General features: G+C 46.8%; 1 protein-coding gene across 4 annotated transcripts in view; it reads left to right on the forward strand.

Annotated features, from left to right (window-relative positions):
* VPS54 (VPS54 subunit of GARP complex) overlaps positions 1-20,078 on the forward strand; it is a 599,465-nt gene that overhangs the window by 80,864 nt on the left and 498,523 nt on the right. For all 4 annotated transcript variants that reach the window (XM_086927614.1, XM_086927616.1, XM_086927615.1 and 1 more), the window contains exon 2: positions 7,887-7,978. The gene's annotated coding sequence lies outside the window, so the exon portion shown is untranslated. The remainder of the gene's footprint in view (positions 1-7,886; positions 7,979-20,078) is intronic.

Below are 20,078 nucleotides of genomic sequence, written 5' to 3' on the forward strand. Positions count from 1 at the left end.
GCAATGTCAATTTATGCTGACGGTGGGCGATAATACCAATAAAGGTCTTTTAAAAAAAAATAAAAAAAATCTCCAACCCGAGACTGCGCAAGCGCAGCCTTTAGGTCCTCGACCTAAAAATGAGAGCCACGAACATCCAATATGTGCTCTTATTTCCCGCTTGATGAGAGGTCATTTTTAAGGACATAACCCTGTTCTTTGACATTCTAGAGGCTGTCTGAAACTGGCTGGAGGAGCAACCCAATCTGCGTGGCTGAGTCTCTCCCTCTGTAAAAAATTAGGGGTGGATGGGGAAGTTGGCGGGGTGGACATAGGTGGGGGCCCCGGGAGAATGGAACACTGCCTAAAGACGCAGGACTCGAAGAAGAGATCGGAGAGCCTACCTGGAAATACATGGAAAGGCTCTTGGCGGGGAAGTTGGTCCTGGCAGCGGAGACAGAGCATCCGCCGGCAATTGATACAGTCGACCCACTTATGAACAATCTGGAGCCTCTGGCTAGAAGCACATTTACTTGACTGTTAAAGTATCAGTTTACCTACTATAATGATGCGTAGTAGCGACCAGCGCTGGATGATGATTCAAGCCCTGATTTTTCTTTTTTCAAATCATTTGCTGTTTTTCAGGTTTTCTATGGGTGTGGTTCAAGTTTGGTGTGGAACGGGGGTTTCACAAAAGGGGAGGTATACATCTCCGGCTAGTCCAGTTGGCTACTGCCCCTAGTTGCATCACAACCGGTACTTACAGTTATCAGGGTGAGATTTGGGGTGGGGGTTTCTTTGTTTTGATTTTGTTTCTGGCACAGATATTATCATTTGACATGGTCCTCCACACAGTGCACAAATGCATACAACTGACACAGATGATTCTGTCAACACTCCATCCACCTAATGGCTGACACACCACAACTCCGTTCCATTGGTACACTTGCTGTTCTCTCGTGGAACATCAGTGGCCTACTAGACCCAATTAAAAAGGGGGCAGAACTGAGGTCAATGCATAGGACCAACCCGGACATACTCCTGTTGCAAGAGACACATGTAATGGGTAACCACTGTCCTTTTTAGTGCCACAAGAATTCTCAAAGGCATACCAATTGAGGGGCATAGCCATTTTAATCAGATAGCATGTCCCGCTGATGTTAACCCAGGTATGGCATGATCAACTAGAGAGATACATCCTGGTAACTGGGATCCTGCAGGGCACTCCAATATCCCTGATTGGTGTGTATGCTCCCAATCACTTGACATCGGAATTTGACCGCATGCTCTGCTGATGGCTCTGTGGATTATAGGTGGAGACCTCAATAGGATAAATGACAATGAGATGGATCGCTCCTCAGCAAGACCGCACCCCACAATCCTGGCTATCTTACTGAATAATATGTCTTTAATAGATGTATGGCAGGTACATCACCCTGTAGAACAGTGCTATACCTTTTCCTCAAATGGGCATAGGTCATTCTCAAGCCTCAACTACTTTCTCGTACCCAAGCTCGAAAGGGTACTCTGTGTCCAAATTCTGGCAAGGGAATTGTCTATTGCTTGTTGTAGTCACTTGCCGGTGTTGATCAGTCTGGCTGGGTGCCTATTCACCAAAGGGCGAGCCAGTGGTTGTTCATGGATAGGGAGTTTCGGGAGTCATGTGGGCGTATGTTGGAGAGATACAAGAAAATGATGGATCAGTCGAATCCCTGGGTGTCCTCTAAGAAGCTCTAGGGTTACCTTGAGAGGTGAGATCATCCTTTACAATAGGAGAAAAAAGAGATACTCAGTAGGTGGTGTCAGACCTGGAATCCCGTATAGTAGAGCTAGAGTGGCAATACTTAGACCCTGCAGAGGAGCGTTTGGGTAGCCAGGGACACAGAACACACACACGAGAGGCCCAGGAGGCGTGGCTGGCCACCCGTAGCTGGATCTACCAATGGGTGGATCCATATCTTTTATTGAGAGTAGCAGTGACTCACCTGTCACACGCAACGTGGCTATTGCACACACCTTTGCAGAATATTATCTGAAAGTGGATCGCTCCATCAAACTTCGGACAATTCATTAATGCCCTCCCAGTAATCTATTTGAACTCCACGGATAGAGAATTCTTGGAGGCTGATGTAACTCTTGAGGAATTGGGCGAAACCCTATTGCCACTCCCATATGGCAAAACACCAGGCTGGAACAGGTTTCTGGAAACTCATGTGGCCACAATCTGACTCTCACTTACTAAAGATGCTTTTTGAGACCCTAGACGAGGTAAGGCTACCCAGGGATTTTAGAGCAACTGACATAGTAGTGGTTCTCAAGCTCGGTCTTGTAGACACCAAATATGACAAATACAGACTGATATCCTTTCTGAATGTGGTGCTAAAGTTTTAGCCAGCAGGCTATAGGAAGTGATGGAAAAACTGGTTCACCCAGATCAATCTGTGCTCATGCTTGGCAAGCTACCCCGCATAAAATCAGAAGGGTCATCAGAGCCACAGAGCTGATTGTCAATCTGTTGGGCAATCAAGCTTTGCTGATGGTAGATTTCTAGAAGACGTTTGACTCTGACTGGGACTATCTATTTACATTGCTTGAACATTTTAAATATTGGGCCCAAATTTATCAGATACGTCCAACTACTATACAAACTGCTAGGGGTGAGGGTAAAGATTAGATACACCATTTTCTAGTGGTTTGGAATAGGGAGGTAAACGAGGCAGGGATGCCTGCTCTCGCCCTTGCTCTTTGGCTTGGTGACGGAGCCCTTAGCAGCGTGGATGAGGGTAGATGCATTGTTCCACGGATTTGAGTGGTCCTCAAACTTGAGGAAAGAATCTTCCTATATGCAGAAGACTTATTGCTGTCTTGGTTAATCCCTCTGAATCAGTTCCCTGGGCTCTGCAGCCATTGGAGGTTTCCAGGAAGTATTCAGGCCTTCGCATTAATAAGGCCAAGTCCTCCATTTAACCTATTGCTCAAAATCCCATTACTATAGCCTGGGCCCTGGAACTATAGGTGCTTGAGGCTGGCTTTATATATCTTGGAGTGTGTCTGACTGAAAGTACGGAATTGGCATTGAAAGTCAACCTCCACTCTCAGTTGGAGAGATTGTCTGGAGATGTTAAGTTCTGGTCCTTCCTCCTCCTTCCCTGTTGGTCTGTTCAGCAATTTTTAAAGTAGTTTTGCTAACGAGACGCCTATACCAAATCCAAAACTTTCCCTTCCGAGTGGAGAAAGACTTCTTTGCCAAGGTGAATGGCTCCTGAGAGACGTCCTGTTTTGGGGTGTCTCAAATTGCCCTTGAGAAATGTTGCCGACCTACCTTTAAGGGTGGCATTGTTGTCCATAATCTAGAGCTGCCCAACTCTTGGTGATCAATGACTGGTGGTTTGAGGAGTTTGGGGAACCATCATATGTTGTAGAGTGCTTGATTATGAGATGAGACTGCCTCTCATTTTCTGTAAGTAGGCGAAAGTACCACAGACCCTACCTGCAGCCACCCAGGTGGTGCCTAGCACCTGGAAAGAGGCTACCCCTTTTAGAACGTCATGCAGCGCTGGCCCCCATCTTGAGTGTTTACGTTTTTTTTTTTGCCCGGATGTATGCGGCCGCTTTTTTTTTCATGACGCTCGGGCGGGTGGGATGATTCGAGGATGTCGGAAGTTAAGGGTTTCTAGAAGCTGATGCATGGTGCGGGGGAACGTTCTTATCATTGTGGTTTCCGTGTGATATTTGGCCAACAGAGCTACAGCAGTTACTTTCTGATACCACAAGATCTGCCATGCCAAGTCGTTTGCTCGACCCGCCCTCTCGGGTGACTGCCTGGTTTTCGATTGGTCGGTGGGGCACCATTGCTCTAGGTTAGCGCGAAGGTGCACTGAACGACGAGCGTTAGCGGGCTGTGGACAATAGAGCACCGGAGAGGGATAGAGTGCTGCCACCCGGGAGACACCTGACATCCGGGCACACAGGTCCGTGTTTTCCGTAGGACATCAAGCTTTCGGGCACTGGGGAGGCTCAGTACTTCCACATCCGGACACGAGTGTTGCAGTAGCAGGTACGCCCGGCGCGGACTTCCTGCCAGTACCCGAGGCAGCAGCGCGCGTCAGAGGCCGCCCGCACAGACCGAAGCTGGAGGAAGGCAGTCCCGCCCCCCCGGAGACCAAGGCACGGCGGGGGCGGTATGGCGGATAAGGAAGGTATGGGTTAGGCCAAGGTAGTTGAAGAAGCGTTCTGGGTGTTGAGGCTGGTTGTTTGGGGTTGCTTGGTTTAAGCTGAGGAGAGTGGAGATCGTGGGGTGATCTGTGGCTGGGAAGCTAGGGTCGGTGTGACGGGAGAGGTACTGGGGGTGCTTTGAAAGAAGTTTAGGATGGGCTCGTTGCCTTAAGGATGGGCACTATGCAAATAACGTGGGATCATTTGGCGAGTTGGGGCTGACCCGTCGTGGGAGTGAGGTGTGCAGTTGGAGTATAGGGAAAAAGTAGCGCAGTCGGCTGATAGGCATGTGTTTGAAGGCCCTTTCTTAAGTTGGGAAGCTATTATGTGCACGTGGTATTCTAGTCATACTGTGCAGGTTGAGAATGTTTGTTTGTTCCTCTTTTTGTGGCTGCCTATGTTCCCAATCAGACTGTTACTCATTCGTGTCTCTGTCACCGCTTGTCTCTATCTTTTACTGCATGTCTCATTATATACGGCTACCTGTATGTCACTGCTTGACTCCCTTTTTAGCTGCATTTCTCATTCTCTGTGGCTGCCTGTCTGTCTGAGGTTGTCTCCTCCGTTTGCTGCATGTCTCATTTGCTGGGACTGCCTGTCTCATTCTCTGCCTCACCCTCTCTTGCAGGGACATGGTGTGTGTGTGGGGCTCTCTGTCTGTTTGTGTGGGGGGCTCTGTGTGTGTGTGTGTGAGTGGGGCTGTGTGTGTGTGTGTCTCTCTCTGTGTGTGGGGCTCTGTGTGTGTGTGTGTGTGTGTGTGTGTAGCTGTGTGTGTGTGTGTGGGGGGGGGCTCTGTGTGTGTGTGTGTGGGGGGGCTCTGTGTGTTTGTGTGGGGGGGGCTCTCTCTGGATGCAAATGCAATAGGTCTCGCGTTTGCGAGAGATTATGCTATTGACACACACACACACACACACACACACACACACACACCGTTCTCCATTCTACCTGCCCACCCCGCGCGTTAGAGACACTGCTGCCAAGCCTGGTGGTTCACCCAAAACATGCATCGGGTGAACACGATATCCACCATGACAGAAAGTAATTGTCCCATTTGTGTCAGCCGCCTCATGACGTGGCAGCCCCCGCCATGCTGGATGTGCTCACTGACAAGGTCGCATTTCTGGGTTACTTATCTGCTTGAAACCAGGGATGCACGCCACACACAACCCATGGGAAGGTGTAAGGGGGCAACTCTCCTCGTGTTCCCCTCGTGAATAAGGTGAGACATCGCCATCAACACCGCATTAAAGGTGTACAATCCTGATAATGCAGCTGAGATAAGCACTGGATGCGGAAATATGCGTGTAACGTGCAGGAAGGACACAGCTCCAAAATCTTCTAAAGGCGACTCGTTCTTTCAACCTTCAGAGAGTAATAAAAAGAGTTCTTGTGTAATAAATAAAGGCGCTTGTTTTTTTTGTTTTACAGTTCTGTGAAACGGTGGGAATACGTGCCAACAAGCATTGTATGCATTTTTTGTTGTTTATATATAGCGCGAACTTGGCTCAAAGGCTTTTTACCAGTACCTAATTACATTACACAAACTCACAAAGTCAGATTTTACTGATATTATTTCAGGCACGGGAGATTAAATGTTTGGCCAAGGAACCACAGCATGATTGAGTCGACGCCAGGACAGGCCACTGGTTCCCAAGGTTCAATGACGGCATCTTAGGTCGGTGAGCCACATCTGATCCATCCCTTGGTTTTATTAATATCGCAATGGAACACTTCCCCTAAACTCAGGGCGCCCCTGTATCTGAACAGAATGGTCCCTTCCAAGACCCAGTACTGGGATTCCTCATTCTCCGCCCGGCTGTCACTAACACTCGCCGGACTTCCCCGAGCGGCTGCTTCCAGTGACCAGCCCGGGCCCGACTGTCACCCCCGCCGCTGTCCCCGTGAAAGAGGCAGCCCTGGGATGGGATGTGCTCGCCGGGCTAAATGACGGCTGTCTGAGGACAGTCTCCCACACTCCCTCTCACGAAGACGCTGCCGGAGCCCAGGGGTGCAGACAGGCGGCTCTAGACACCATGGCACCTCCAGCAGATAGCGTCAGCGGCAGGCAGTAATTACAGCTTCTGCCGTGTTTGTGCACGCGAAAGAGGGAGAGGGCTGGAAAGAAAGGTCCACACGCACCACCAGTAAATACAGCCACCCTCCAGGCCAGAGAGCAGGCCTTTTCAAGCAATACATGCCAACAGTTTCCAAGTGGAAAGTGGGAGATTTAAAAAATAATAATCGGGACAATGTATTTTCCTATTGACATATTGAAGTGGAGGCAATTTCAGGCAGAAGACAGACACATTAAGGTCACTTTTGGCATAAAAAATCGTCAGCCTCTCACCTAAATCGTGTCTGTTGGCATGTATGCCTAGCACTGTTTGGCGTCAAGGCCCTGGCCTTCTGTGCGTCATGAATTCTACAGCTGGCTTCGGTACTCTGGATCTGCAGTACTCCAGGCCCGTCAGGGGGGGTTGCGGGGCTGCGGGGGATAGGGGACACGTCCATCCCGGCACAGACACATAAGGAATAACAAAAACATGACTTGCAAAAAAAAACAAAAAACGCTGCCCACCGCTGCATGACGTTCAAAAAGGGTTGGAGCTTAAAAAAACAGCGGAACGCCCACGAATCTGCTCCGAGATTTATTGACATATCTCTCTTCCAATGGCTAGCCTCCATTTATGGAGCTAGCCAATGGAAGAGAGAGGCGGGTTAAAGCCCCGTATTGAAGAACAAAAAATGTCGCCTGTGCGACACTGCTTGCGCAGTGAACGCCAGGCGAAACCTAAAAAAAGGGACCCAGGGTAACCCAGAGGGGTTTCGTTAGGAACTTATCCCATAATGTATTTCTCACATAGGATCAAAACAAAGACCACACCCATCTAACCACGCATGGTGTAGGATGCTGTTTATGCAGGCAAGTGCCTCAGTGGCCTACATAAAAGTAATAAGTAGCTCTTTATAAATAATTCAATACAGTACCCTGAATCTCCTGCAAGCACGACACTAATGCCTAAAAAACACAATCCTGTCTGATTCCTTGATGAATGGCAGCAGCATTAGGGTCCTGGATTTGTTGGCACGAAGGAAACCATGGCAACCCCAGGCATTTCTGAAAGCTAGATACTTTGGCTGGCCTTTTCAAAGATCACAGTAAAATCACTATTAATGCAACCAATACCATTGAGGTGGGTCAAATAGAGAGACTAAAGCTGCTCAATTGAAAGCCACCCACCGGCAAGATAGTTAGCAACAGGAAATATTTGTATTTTCTCTGTTAGTGTTTGGCTCAAGTTAACTAGCGACACAGGGCATGTTAAGTGTTTTATGGCTCGATTGCTGGAGGGATGAGTGTCGTATTCCCAGGTGAACTAGGGATACGTTGCGTGTGAGAATATTGAGCCTATTCACCTGAGCATTATTTGAATTCTTAAGACGCAGTCTTAGTTTCTAATATATTTTCAAGAATCGGTTGATGATTTTTAAAATCAAGATGCACAAATCCAAATAATGTACATGCTGCCATCTCAGGGGATGGGGCAGAGGAGTTGTGGTAAGACAGGAGGGTGGGATAGGTTTTGCTTTGCACCAGGTTTTCCAGGGCATTACTTCCATATAAGTATGTTTAGGTTTGAAAACTAAAGAAATAGATAATAATGAAATCTCTACTGTTTTTTTATAAACAGCTGATGCAAAGATGTTCTTGAGAGTTCCAGTGTTCGAGTAAGAAAGAGTTGAGACAAGAACAAGTTCCATTGAAGGCAAAGGATCACACAAGGTATGGAATCAAAACTTTGAGTGATGTAAGACTCTGAAAATAGCCAAACCAATACTAATGGAATGTCCTCTGTAAGAAGTAGCTTAATATTAGATGATACATTATTAATTAGCAGCCATTAGCAGCCTTTTACAACTGTTAAGTTAAAAAAAATAGTTGAGTAAAGACTGTATTTATTCAGCTTCCTTTTATCTCTTCTGAAGGAAATTGATTTGACTGGGAAAAAAATTACCTTCTAAATCTTGAGAAGATCGGTATTTCCTTTATTAAGTTTTTTCTTTTAGAAGTTTTAACTAATTTATATACTGATGTATTTGTTTAATTGAAACTTTGACAAGATAATTTATAATGACTAAGGGTTTATAGTGCAATAATTATGATCTGAAGTATAAACAAAAGATTTTATGTAGTGCAGAAAGTTCAGGGAAATCCTACTGTTGTTGGAAGGTGTGCTCTATATTTGATTGAGATCAATTCTTCTAAATCCTGAAAGCGTGTTCCGTTGTGTAATGGGTGATGTCAGTCTAAATTAGAGGTGCATGAACCTTAATGTCCAGTTAATTCAAAGAAACAGAATGTGACATTCTAGGGGCCGTACATTCAAGGTTGTTTTGAGCTTAATACATTTTATTAAGTTTTCCAGAAATAAAATATAGTTACAGCAAATGTAATATGAATTTAAAGGCATGGATGAAACGTGTCAGTTCCTGAATGGCACATTCCTGTGCCTAATGGTGAAGTATTGGAGTGATTTTGTTTTAGCAACAGATTAGTCCAGCACATGGGCTCTCATGAATTGAACAGCATAGGTGTTAAGTGGTGAAAAGAAGTAGCACATGGGGTCGCTTCAATTGGCCAGAATGATCATTTGTCTTCCAAGTAAATAGGTTGTTGTATAGACCGAGACCGAAGTGGGAGAAGATGGGATATAAGACCGGGTGGGTGAAGGCATGAGAACAGTAGAAATCGATATGCTGCATTGACTGGAGTCCTTGGATGTTAATGGAGCAAATAGGCTATAATAATTGTTTTTACTTAACAACACAATCCGTAAGGATGTATAGAAGGGGAAGGAGGATAATTTTTAGTCATTACTTTTATTATTATAACACTCATTAATGAACGTTCAAACGGGCTAGTAGCATGTAATGGTAGTAGTTCATGATGTTTTACTTCTGTCCAGTGTTAAAGTGTCCAAGGAGGGAACATATCTTATTTGTCATCAAGAAATTGGTGTTAAGATGCTGTTGTTAAACTGTTATATGCAAAAACAACGGAAAAGTGACTACCTAGAAACTGGAAAAGGGAACACACAAATGTATGTAAAAGAACCCTCACTCACCAACATGGTTGGTGACCTGCTTCATCATAGGGTCCCCACCAAGGAAGCTGAGTGCCTCCCTGGTGTGCTACGATGCCTGCAATTGCAGCTGAGCTGGTTTCTTGTGTGAGGGGTCAGTGCAGGTTAAAAAGTCGCCAAATACTACCTATAAATGATTTATTCGAGGTGATTTGGTTACTATAAAAAAATGGTGAGGGATCTATGCAAGCTATTAAGTGTAGCCAGGAGGATCCGATTAAATAAAAAAGTGGATAATGGTCAACATGTTTCTGCTTAAAAGTGCACTTTCTGCAAAGCTTTCATCAGGACCTAAATGAAGACCATGGCGGTATACGCACACCAAGGCGTACCCTAACCTCTGGTCAAGTGCAGTGGCAAAACTCACGGTTTCACCACGGTGATCATCAGGGATTTCCTAGATCAGTCGTAGCCTGAAAGAGAAATAACAACAAACCACATATATACATTGTGACCTTCCTGTGTTTGTGTTGTCTCTGTTAGTGGCTTAACAATCAACACAGTGTGTGCCCTTAGTAAAGAAGTAACAGACCACACCTGGAACTAGCTTGTGGTCAGGCGTTTCGAACACATACACACCATGCTATTTCAGTGTAGAGTGATTTAGGCATTTCTTAATGAACATTCATGCAACTAGAGGAAGCCCATAGATTCTCGGGCAACCTGTGCAGTCATCCCCATCTCGAGGGTAAATTGTGATTCAAGTGTTGATCACTATTCAAGTGGTATATTCACGGCATGCGCTGCAAAATGCACGTAAAATGCGGGATAGCCCAAGATGCCCCAGCACTAAGAAAGAAGCATTGGTGGGCAAGCGACAAGATCAAAATTAAAAACGGCAGCATGGAGGAGAATGGCTTACTTAAAATAATGATGCGGCTTGCATCATGGGTCCAAAGCGGGAGAACTGCCTGGAAAGATCTAAATTGAAACAGAGGAAATGGCAATTTAGCTATTTGTCGTTAGAACATGGCAGGGAAATTGGCCCCCCTCCCTCGCCACTTAATTCCATTTGGAGCAGGATCCCGCCGTGCACCTAAGGGTATGCGACTTGGCCCGAATATTAGGGTATACAGCGTAGATTCCAAAGAAGAATCTTTTTCCGGGTCACGTTAGACGCGGGTGCGTAGGATTAGCGCATGACATCATCACGTTAGTCGGAATAGACTAGAACGGTGGAAATTGTTCCCTGTGTTTGAACAATTCTAACTTTAATGCTCATTGAGATACAAAGCGACACCACGGGTTAGTTCACTATGGGTATTATATGAACCTGTTCAGGGTAGCACAAAACAAGTTCCGATTAGCAAAATGCCGAACTGAATCATGTAGAAAACAGGGTAAGTAACTCAAGTGTGCCCTCAATAGGTATAATAACATAGACCAAGCAGTTATTAGGTGGAAACATGGTCTAACCTATGGGGGGGACACAGAGTGTCGCTACCTGGGAGATATCCATAGTGGGAAAAACGTATGTCACTGGGATGTCACCTTTAATCATTGCACAAGGACAATGGGTCTGTCTCAAAAAGAAGGTGGCATGAGGCATGACTATGCAGAACCACTTCGACAGGTCAAATGATTATTTTTTTAATATTTCTTTTTATTAAGAAAGAAAAACAAAGCAAGGCATCAACAAAATACAAAAGTGCATAGACTGTACGAGGGCAGTGCGACCGTCAGCAGATATTACAATAAACATCGCATTGATGGGGGAAGGGGGGAGGAGACGAGAGTGCAGCAGTGACATGAGGGCAATCGAGAACAAAAAGGGGGTCTGGGGGAAAGCGGGACATCAAGGACTGCAGTCGCTGGTGGTACACAAATGTCCCCTCTATATCGATTCCAGGGACCCCAAACCTTATGCCATTTTCGGGGGCGACCCCGAGCCAAATAAACATTATTTTCCCTGAACATGCACCAATCCATGTTTTCCATCCACACCTCAAGAGTAGGAGGCCTCTGGGGCTCCCACAACTGTGCAATGTTCCGTTTGGCAATCATGGCCCCTAGAGTCACCCACTGGGTCTGTGCCACATTATGATTAGGGCTCCCGGTTTTCCGTATTTACGGATTTTTACATATAAATACAGACGGAAAAGTTTTTTTCCTTTGTCTGTATTTATATGTAGAAGCGGAAAAATACGAGTAAATGAGTACATTTTGCCGCGCTGCTGCCTTTGTTCAAAGTTGCCGTGCCCTGCTCAGATTCTGGGGATTCCTTCCAGTGACGTGGATTCCTTCCCGTGACGTTCTGTGGACCTATTGGCTCAGGGTCTTCAAGTGACCCTGAGCCAATCCCGTTTGTTTACAAGCATCACAGTGTGGGCGTGCTAATACCTCCAGCCCCGCCCTGGTAACATTTGTCCTCTATTTTGGGGGCTCACCTGCCTGTTTCTCCTACTTCCTATATGCGTGGACAGCTCGATATCCTCAAAAGCCGCTCCTGCCTATGTCTGGCCCTCTGCAGCCTCGAGCGCCTGCCCTCCCGCCCCCACCTACGCAGCACCAGCGGTTCGCATCCCCAGTGTTCATCTTTGGTTTTTCTTGTCTGATTCGGATTTGGGACGAGCGTCAGGAGAGTGAGAAGGGGCAACATGATAGCACCCGTAAACGGCAGGAGGGGTGGCGGGAGAGGTGCAGGAGCCAGGACGAGGAGGGATGGGTGTCCAAGGTGGGAGCTGTATGGTAGGCAGAGGGCGTGGGGGCATAACAGGAGGGGGCGAAATGGATGTCTGCAGACTCGGTAGAGGAAAACTTATGGCTGGAGGGCAGGGTAGGGGAGAAGGTGGCCTGAGACAATGAGGAAGTGCTATGAAAAGGGGTGCAAGAAAAACAAGAGGGCACTTGATGGGGGCTCGTGGTGGCTTGAGTGAGGATGGTGATTATATGAGTGATGGGAAGTGTGGCATGATAGAATGCAATCTGAAAAGGGGAGTGGGAGTGGGACGGAGTAGCCTGGGGGTAGTGGAATGAGAGGAGTAAGAAGTATGGGTCTGGGATCAGGCAGAAGGAGTGAGGGTGCGGTGACGGAAGCTAGCACAAGAAGGAGAAAGCCAAGTGACAAGTGTTCATCCGGTGGTTGTATAAGAGAGCGCATAGTCAGCTGTAGAGGTAACTCCTTGTATGCCTTAAGAGCGGAGGGCTTTCCAGTAGCACCGGGGATGCAAACAGCTGGTGCTGCGTACATGGGGTGGGGGAGGGAGGGCAGGAGCCCGAGGCTGCAGAGGGACAGAGAGATTAAGCCCCCGAATTTGGTACGGTCACTCCTGGCATTTATCCCAGCACTGCAGTCCTGAGGGTTTAATCTCAGTCGCTTCTAGGCAGCCCCTATGAGCATTACAGTGGCTGACTTCTCCTGTGTATTCATTAATATGGCAGCCCTCCTCCAGAATAAGAATGCAAACAGTCCAGTTCTCGGGTGCCCATTCTGCCTACAAGCGTAGAAAACCAGGCCCAGCAGCATGCCCCGTGGCTTGAACCAAAGTGAGACTTGCTTGTGGTACTGCAGACTTTTGCACCTTACTCTCAGGCCACCTGGTAACAGTAGCAGGCTTGTGCGCTTCACTTTCGGGACATCTGGTAACAGTATACGTTACAGTAGGCTTTTTATCCTCACTCTCAGAGCCCTAGTAAAGGCCTGTGGTACTGCAAGCATATGCTGCTTTCCCTCAAGACACTTAAGTCCACATTTACTTAGTCTTCGTGGTAGCGCTAGTGTGACACACATAGACACACATAAGTGATCCAAAGTGGTGCAATGCAGCAGCTGCTATTATCATACCTCTACCAACTAGAGACAAATTAACAGCCCATATATTTACAAATTATCCAACACACATCAGCTCTGAATAAAGGCTTTTTTTTGTAGTTCCATCTATGGAAATGGGAAATTATTGTCCGGACATTGTATGAAAATCTTAGCGAATTCGACCTCCATTTCCGCACAGACTCATTCTCTTTCCTGGTACAAGCAACACCTAACCTTCTCTTCCAATCCCTCTTTCCAGTTGTGACAATCTCCATCTTTTAAAAGAAATGTATTTATTGGGTTTTATATCACTTACAACAATTGCAACCATTTATGCCTTCCGAAGTGACATTTCTAATGATCATAGAATTTGAGCACACCTTCATGTGGCAAAATCGTAGATTGGCAGCTGTACATTGAACTAATTTCCACAGTAATCATGTAGGACTCGTTATTGTGGGATAGTGAATACTACCAGCATACTGCTGCAATTTCGGTAACTGGGAATGAAGCTAAAAACTTAGGAAGGACCATGGTATGTATAGGAGATGGCAGCAGCAGGCTGACACAACTGAGAGAGGAATACGTAACATGTGTGCTTGTTGAGTTGAAGTCGGTAAATTTGGATGGGCATGAACTGTGGGCAGGTGTGTTAGTAGGGTGGGTAGGTGAGGGAGAGGGCCCCTCCAGGAGCTCTCACTGTAATCCAGCTCCTAGATTGCGAGAATTAGCGGGTCAGGCCAGGTCCCTAGGTGGGGAGTTCCCACCTGCATGCTAAGAGCCTCAATGTCTGCAAAGTCTCTTGAAATGCACATGTGCTTCTACTACAATGGCAAAGTTTTCAGATGAATGCATTGTGTTGACCAATAACAACCCGACGCTGGTGTGCATTGTTAATTTAAATAAATGCGGAGAAATACTAGCTGTAGTGGCGTCTTTTGCGTGTGGCAAAAATAAATGTGGATAAATACAGAAAAAATGCCCAAAAAATAAATATGGATAAATACAGACGGAAAGGGTCAAAAAATAAATACCATAAAACCGGGAGCCCTAATTATGATCCGTGGGCTCCCAAACATTCAACAGGCAGTGCCTGGCCTCTGGCAAGAGAGCCACACCTGTAACATCATGCATCAACTCGTGTATCCTGCTCTAATAGTCAGTGACTTCCAGACACTCCCAGATGATGTGGAGGAACATCCCCAGCTGTCCACAACCCCGTTGACACAGACCCTCCTCAGAAAAACCCATCCAGACCAAACGGGGACCCCTGACATAGACCCTATGCAATATCTTAAGCTGAACTAATCTGAGTCATGCCGGAACCGCGACCTCCTTCGGGGACAAGATCGCCGATTGCCAGTCTTCATCATCAAGCTCAAGGCCGTCACAGGTCCACTGATCTCGTAATTGCGACAGAAGGTCCGCCCTGTGGTTAATCAGTTTTTTATACACCAGGGAGATGGTACTATCTGGCATATGGCCATCCAATACACGGTCCTCCAAAGGGGTAGATTCCGGTATTTCCTCCCCTTCCGGGAAGATTGACATCAATGCATGACGGACCTGAGCATAACGGAAGTACTCCATCTCTCCCAGTTCAAACTCAGTCTGCAAGGCCTCGAAAGACTTCACTTGTCCCTTAACCCAGAGGTCTCCCACCTTGGAGATGCCAATGAGATCCCACTTGTCAAACCCCTTAGTGTTCCACAATTTACCAAACCTATCAGAGCTGAAAAGCGGGGTCACCAAGGTCAAACGATCCTTCCACCCTAACGAACTAGTAGCATCTTGCCAGATTCGTACGGCTGTTCTCGTCGGCCCTGTCTGAGTCTTTACCATAGATTTAGAATATAACGCTCTGTAATAATTGGCGCCGGGAAGTAGCCATCTATCCATGGTGAAACCAGGATTTAACTCAGGGCATACATACCGTGGTTGATGGCACCTAACTGCGACACCCAAAAATATCTTTTAATGTCTGGGAGAGCAATGCCCCCATCATACCACAGGAGCGTTAACTTGGCAAGCGCAATACGAGGTCTGCCATCCCACAGAAATTCCTTTGCAGACCCTCAATTACACGAAAGTAACTAGCTGGAACAATATCAAGTGTGTTCTGAAGGGCATATAGAAAACGAGGGAGAGACCTCATCTTGAAAAGAGCCGCTCGCCCGAGCAGTGACAGCGGGAGCTTCCGCCAGCCCGCTTCAACCGACTCAAAGGTGGGAGAAGGTTCTTTTCATATCGAATCACGGGGTCCATCGAGACATAAATTCTGAGATATTTGAACCCCTCTTGCGCTATCTGAATGGGGCAGTTACACAGTAGGATCTGAGCATCACCACAAAGAACATAGAGACAGGATTTCGCCCAGTTGATAACCAAGCCAGAATTTCTACCGAAGGAAGCCAAAACATCACATAGTACCATCAAAGATTTCCTGGGAGAAGTTAAGTAAAGCAAGATGTCGTCTGCATATAATGAGATGCGCTCTTCGAACTGTGGAGACCAACGAATACCCCTCATTGAGAGCTCCCAACGGATCCAAGCTGCGAGTGGCTCTAGGGCCAATGCGAACAAAAGAGGAGACAGCGGACAACCTTGGCAAGTACCCCACCCGAGACAAAATGGTGCAGAGACGTGTCCATTAACCACTATCTGGGCGAGAGGGTCCGCATAAAGAAGCCGCACCCAGCTAATGAAATGCAACCCGAAGCTAAATTTAGCCAACACCGCCCACAAATACGGCCATTCCACCGCGTCGAACGCCATACTGGAATCTAACGACGCCAAAATGGCCGGCTCACGCAGCGTCGCGGCTCTCGCGAGAGCCCCGTGCAGACGCCTAAGGTTCAACGCCGTATTCCTATGCGGGATAAAACCAGACTGATCCGGATGGATCAGCTCACTAATGACTTTGATCAGTCTATTAGCCAGCAGCTTGGCCAGAATTTTATGGTCAGCATTTAACAGTGAAATCAGTCGATACGAAGCACACTTATTCCTCGGTTTCCCTTCCTTATGTATTACCACTATCGATGCCAACCGCTGATCGCGGGGGAGGAGACCACGATCTCGGGACTCCAGGAACATGTCTCCTAGATACGGAGCAATCTTGTCCGGACGAAGCTTGTAAAGCTCAATAGGGAGACCGTTGGGACCCATCGCTTTGCCCGATCGTAGGGAACGCATAGCTAACGCTACAGCATCCGCAGTAATTTTACAGTCCATGAGGTCTCGGTCTGCCTCAGAAAGGCTCGGGAGTGCAATATCTCGCAACAGCAAGCAAGAGTCCTCCGACCTATCCGATACGGAAGAGTACAGAGTGTGGAAATGATCGGCGAAACATGTCACTATTCCTTGTGGGTCAGTGATCAGCACCCCACTCCATTTCGATTTCAGGCACCACACGACTAGCTCTCTTTCCTATCCAGCCATGCAATTAATTTGCCCGCCTTATCCCCAACATCATAGAGACGCCCCTGCTGTTCCAGACTAAGGGCCTTCGCCACATCCGTTACCAACGTTCTATATTCCAACTGCTTCAATTGCAGGACATGCAGTTTAGAGCGGGTCACCTCTTGTTCTAGTTCCAGTTCCAAATCAGCTATCTCCGTCTCTACCCTTACCACATCCTTCTCCTCCTGCTTCTTAACTCCAGTAATTAACGAGAGAGCTTGACCCCTAAGGACAGTCTTGAAAGCCTCCCACAGCGATATCGAGGAAGAAACCGAACCCTCATTCTCCCGGAAATAATGGTCCAAAGCCTTTACAAGCTCACTGCCAGTCTTAGGATTCCGAAGATACCAAGGGTTAATAGGGGCTATCCTTCCCCCGGAGCCCGGCGCCAATTCAAACCGAAGCCACAGCGGGGAGTGATCAGAGATACCCCGAGCCATGTGCCTGACCTCCGCAACATAGGACGCTTGTGCAGCCGGCACCAAAACATAATCAATTCTGGAGAGACTACCATGGGCGCCCGAATGAAACCTATACTGCCGCTGAGTAGAGTGAAGCAGTCACCAGCAGTCCACCAGGCCTATTGTGTCAATGAAGTCAGGCAGCCAGCCAGGTCAAATGATTATTTGAGGATTATTTGAGGACAGACCACCATGGGATGTTATCATTCATCCCTAAACGATGGGTAGAGAGACGATATATCCATCACTGTTCTTTCTCAAATAATACCTGCTGGGCACAGGGGCCTGATTTAATCTGCTCTATGATTGTCCAAGTCAGATCGTTGGTAGTATGGTTCAATGCCAAAAAATGGTCTGCAAGTTTGGTGCTTGCCTTGCGGTACCTAATATTACTCCGGTGTTTGCACACTCGTTGTTTTACTTTACTGGTCGTCATGCCCACATATTTTAATTTACATGGGCAGGTAATCAAATAAACCAGATTGGTGGAATTGCAGTTTGTGTGAGCTGTTTGTCGCCAAACCTTACCCGGTTCCAAATTGAGTTGTTTAGTTGCTGACGTCAAATGGCACACACTACACACTCCACATGGGAAATGGCCTGTCACAGGTGGCAGGCCCCACGCATTGGTGATGGTTTGGGTTGTAGCAGAGTCTTGAGTCCTGGGGCGGGTGTGTACAAGGGAGTCCTTGAGGCTCCTAGCTCTTTTCTATGAAAAGAGGGTAGTTCCCAGTGATGGTTGTTGCTTTCTAGGATCTTCCAGTGTTTCCGGCACTATCCTCGCGGACGGCCTTGCTGTTGGGGGCAGAGCTGCTCGAGAGGGCAGACCGGCAATGCCTCCGATGAAGGCCACCAGAGGCATGAAGGACCCTCCCCCTCAGAAACGGTTGTTTTGTCAAAGAAGCCTGTAATTAAAGTAATTTTTGATCCTTGGACCGTAATGAAGGGCTCTGCTGCAATAGAATCTGAGGTACCTTGGTCAAACCTATTGAAGAAGCCCCCATGCACAACCTCGAGAGATAGTGTAAAAGCTTTTGCTGGGAAACCAGCTGCGGTGCTTGAGCAATCCTCCCAGGGGACTTTGGGAGAAGGCGAAGAAGGCGATATTTGTGGCCCGATTGGTGGCTCCCCGCAGCATTTGGATTCAGTGCTCTCTAAGGAACAATTGTAGCTGGCAATCACAGGAGAAGAACTGAACAAAACTCTTTATCCTGAAAATTTGCCATGCCGATGTGCGGTACAAGGGCCTGAGGAACCAGGAAGAGAAGACAAGATCTTCACCCAGCATAGGGAGGTTGAACTGACCTCAACCGAAACTCATAAGGTACATAAGTCGCCTTGTCTTATATGTAGGGAGGGCACACCCAGTGGGAAATCCAGCAGTAAAGAAGGGCAGGACACTGAGTGTGTGGATAAATTCCTCTCACTATCAGAATGTTTCTGGTTGGTCAGAGTCAGTCATGAGAGTGAACCCAGCAGTGCAGATGATATCTCAAAGGACCAGACCACAGTGAAAAGAAGCAAAGAACTATCTTCACAAGAAAAAGCAAACCGAAATGAAGCAAGAGCTCCGGGGCTTTTCTGGGATTATTCTATCGCCCCAGTTTTGGAAGGGGATGGCTCAGTAACTTGCAAAACCCTACCGGAAGGAGCGGAGATTGGCTCACTTGAGTCTATATGTCAGAGTATTGGCTCACAGAGAAGAGACACAATTGGAAAGCCGTTGAGTCCAGACAGCCTGCAGGAAGATGCATGGGGCCATCTGCAAGGTCTCTAAAATGTGTTCTGAGGTTACTGAGAGAATGACTGAGGTGGAGAATAAGGTTGTCATGCTGGAAAATGAGGCTTCATCACCTAGAGAAATTACAGCATTGCTGGAAAATAAATGACGGGCACTCGATGGATATTAGAAGACTTTGAGAATAGACTGAGACTAAATAACGTGAGGATCTTGGGCAGAAAAGGTCTACCGCAACAGATGAGAATAAACCTTGAGCAATCCTGATATATATCAGGAATTTTCTGCTTTTTCAGGCGAGGTTTGATCGGGCGTGACCAGATCGGCAGTGCTCCTTTAACGGTCATATCTTTTTTTGTTTGACCTGACTTCTGCCATTCCACGGTGGAATGTCGCTGGCAGTTACAACAGCTGATCTAACCATTTCATAGCAAAGGAACTCCGGTTTATCTTATGCATCCAGCTAAGCTAAAAGTAGTCTGGAGGGGATAATCCTCATTTTTTTCACATCAAACATTAAGGGTAAAGAGTTTTTGCAAACTCTCGTGTAAGTCTGTTGTATGATTGGGGAAGAAGCAAGTCGTTCTTTCTTCTGTTAAACAGGGGAGGATAGGAGCAGTGAGGGAGACTATCTTTTAGGGTCATGGTTGGGGTGGGAAGGAGGAAAGGTAACACTCCATCACAGGACCTGATTGGTCCAACTTTTTGTGTGAGTTGGTGGGGGCAAGGGGGGGAAAAAGGGTTTGAGAGGAGTAGTAGGATGGGGGAGGAGTATCTTTAGTATTGATATTCATAACAACCTCAGCTTTGTAAGAAGCAACAAAATGGTTACTGTAGAGAGTATTAGTCTGATGTGCAGTATTGAAAGATTACGGCTATTGGGTGGTAAAATTCAGATTTGTTCTATGAATGTTTGTGGCCTCAGTGAAAAGAACAAAAGTGGCAAAATAGCCAAGAACCTTCAATTCATGCTGGCTGATCTGGTGTGCCTCCGAGAATATCATATATCATGGAATAAGGGATTTTTGGTTGAAGAATTTGAGGTATAATATACTAGCATGCACTCCTCAGGGGGCAACATATAGAAGGGTGGCAATTTTACTAAAAAAAGAATAGGCACCTGTAAGCGTGTAAGAGAAGATAAATCTGGGCAGTGGGCTATCACGGAATATGGGTTGGGTACTGGTAATGCATCTCTAATAATCTATTTTATGTATGGGTCCAATCTAGATGACCCTGAGGTACTGGACTACTTAAACACAGAGCTAGCATCATGGCCACACCCCTTAATCTTTTGTGGAGATTTAAATATCCATTTAGATAGCTAA

Source organism: Lissotriton vulgaris, chromosome 6 (assembly GCF_964263255.1).
Source record: "Lissotriton vulgaris chromosome 6, aLisVul1.2, whole genome shotgun sequence".
NCBI classification, from domain to species: domain Eukaryota; kingdom Metazoa; phylum Chordata; class Amphibia; order Caudata; family Salamandridae; genus Lissotriton; species Lissotriton vulgaris.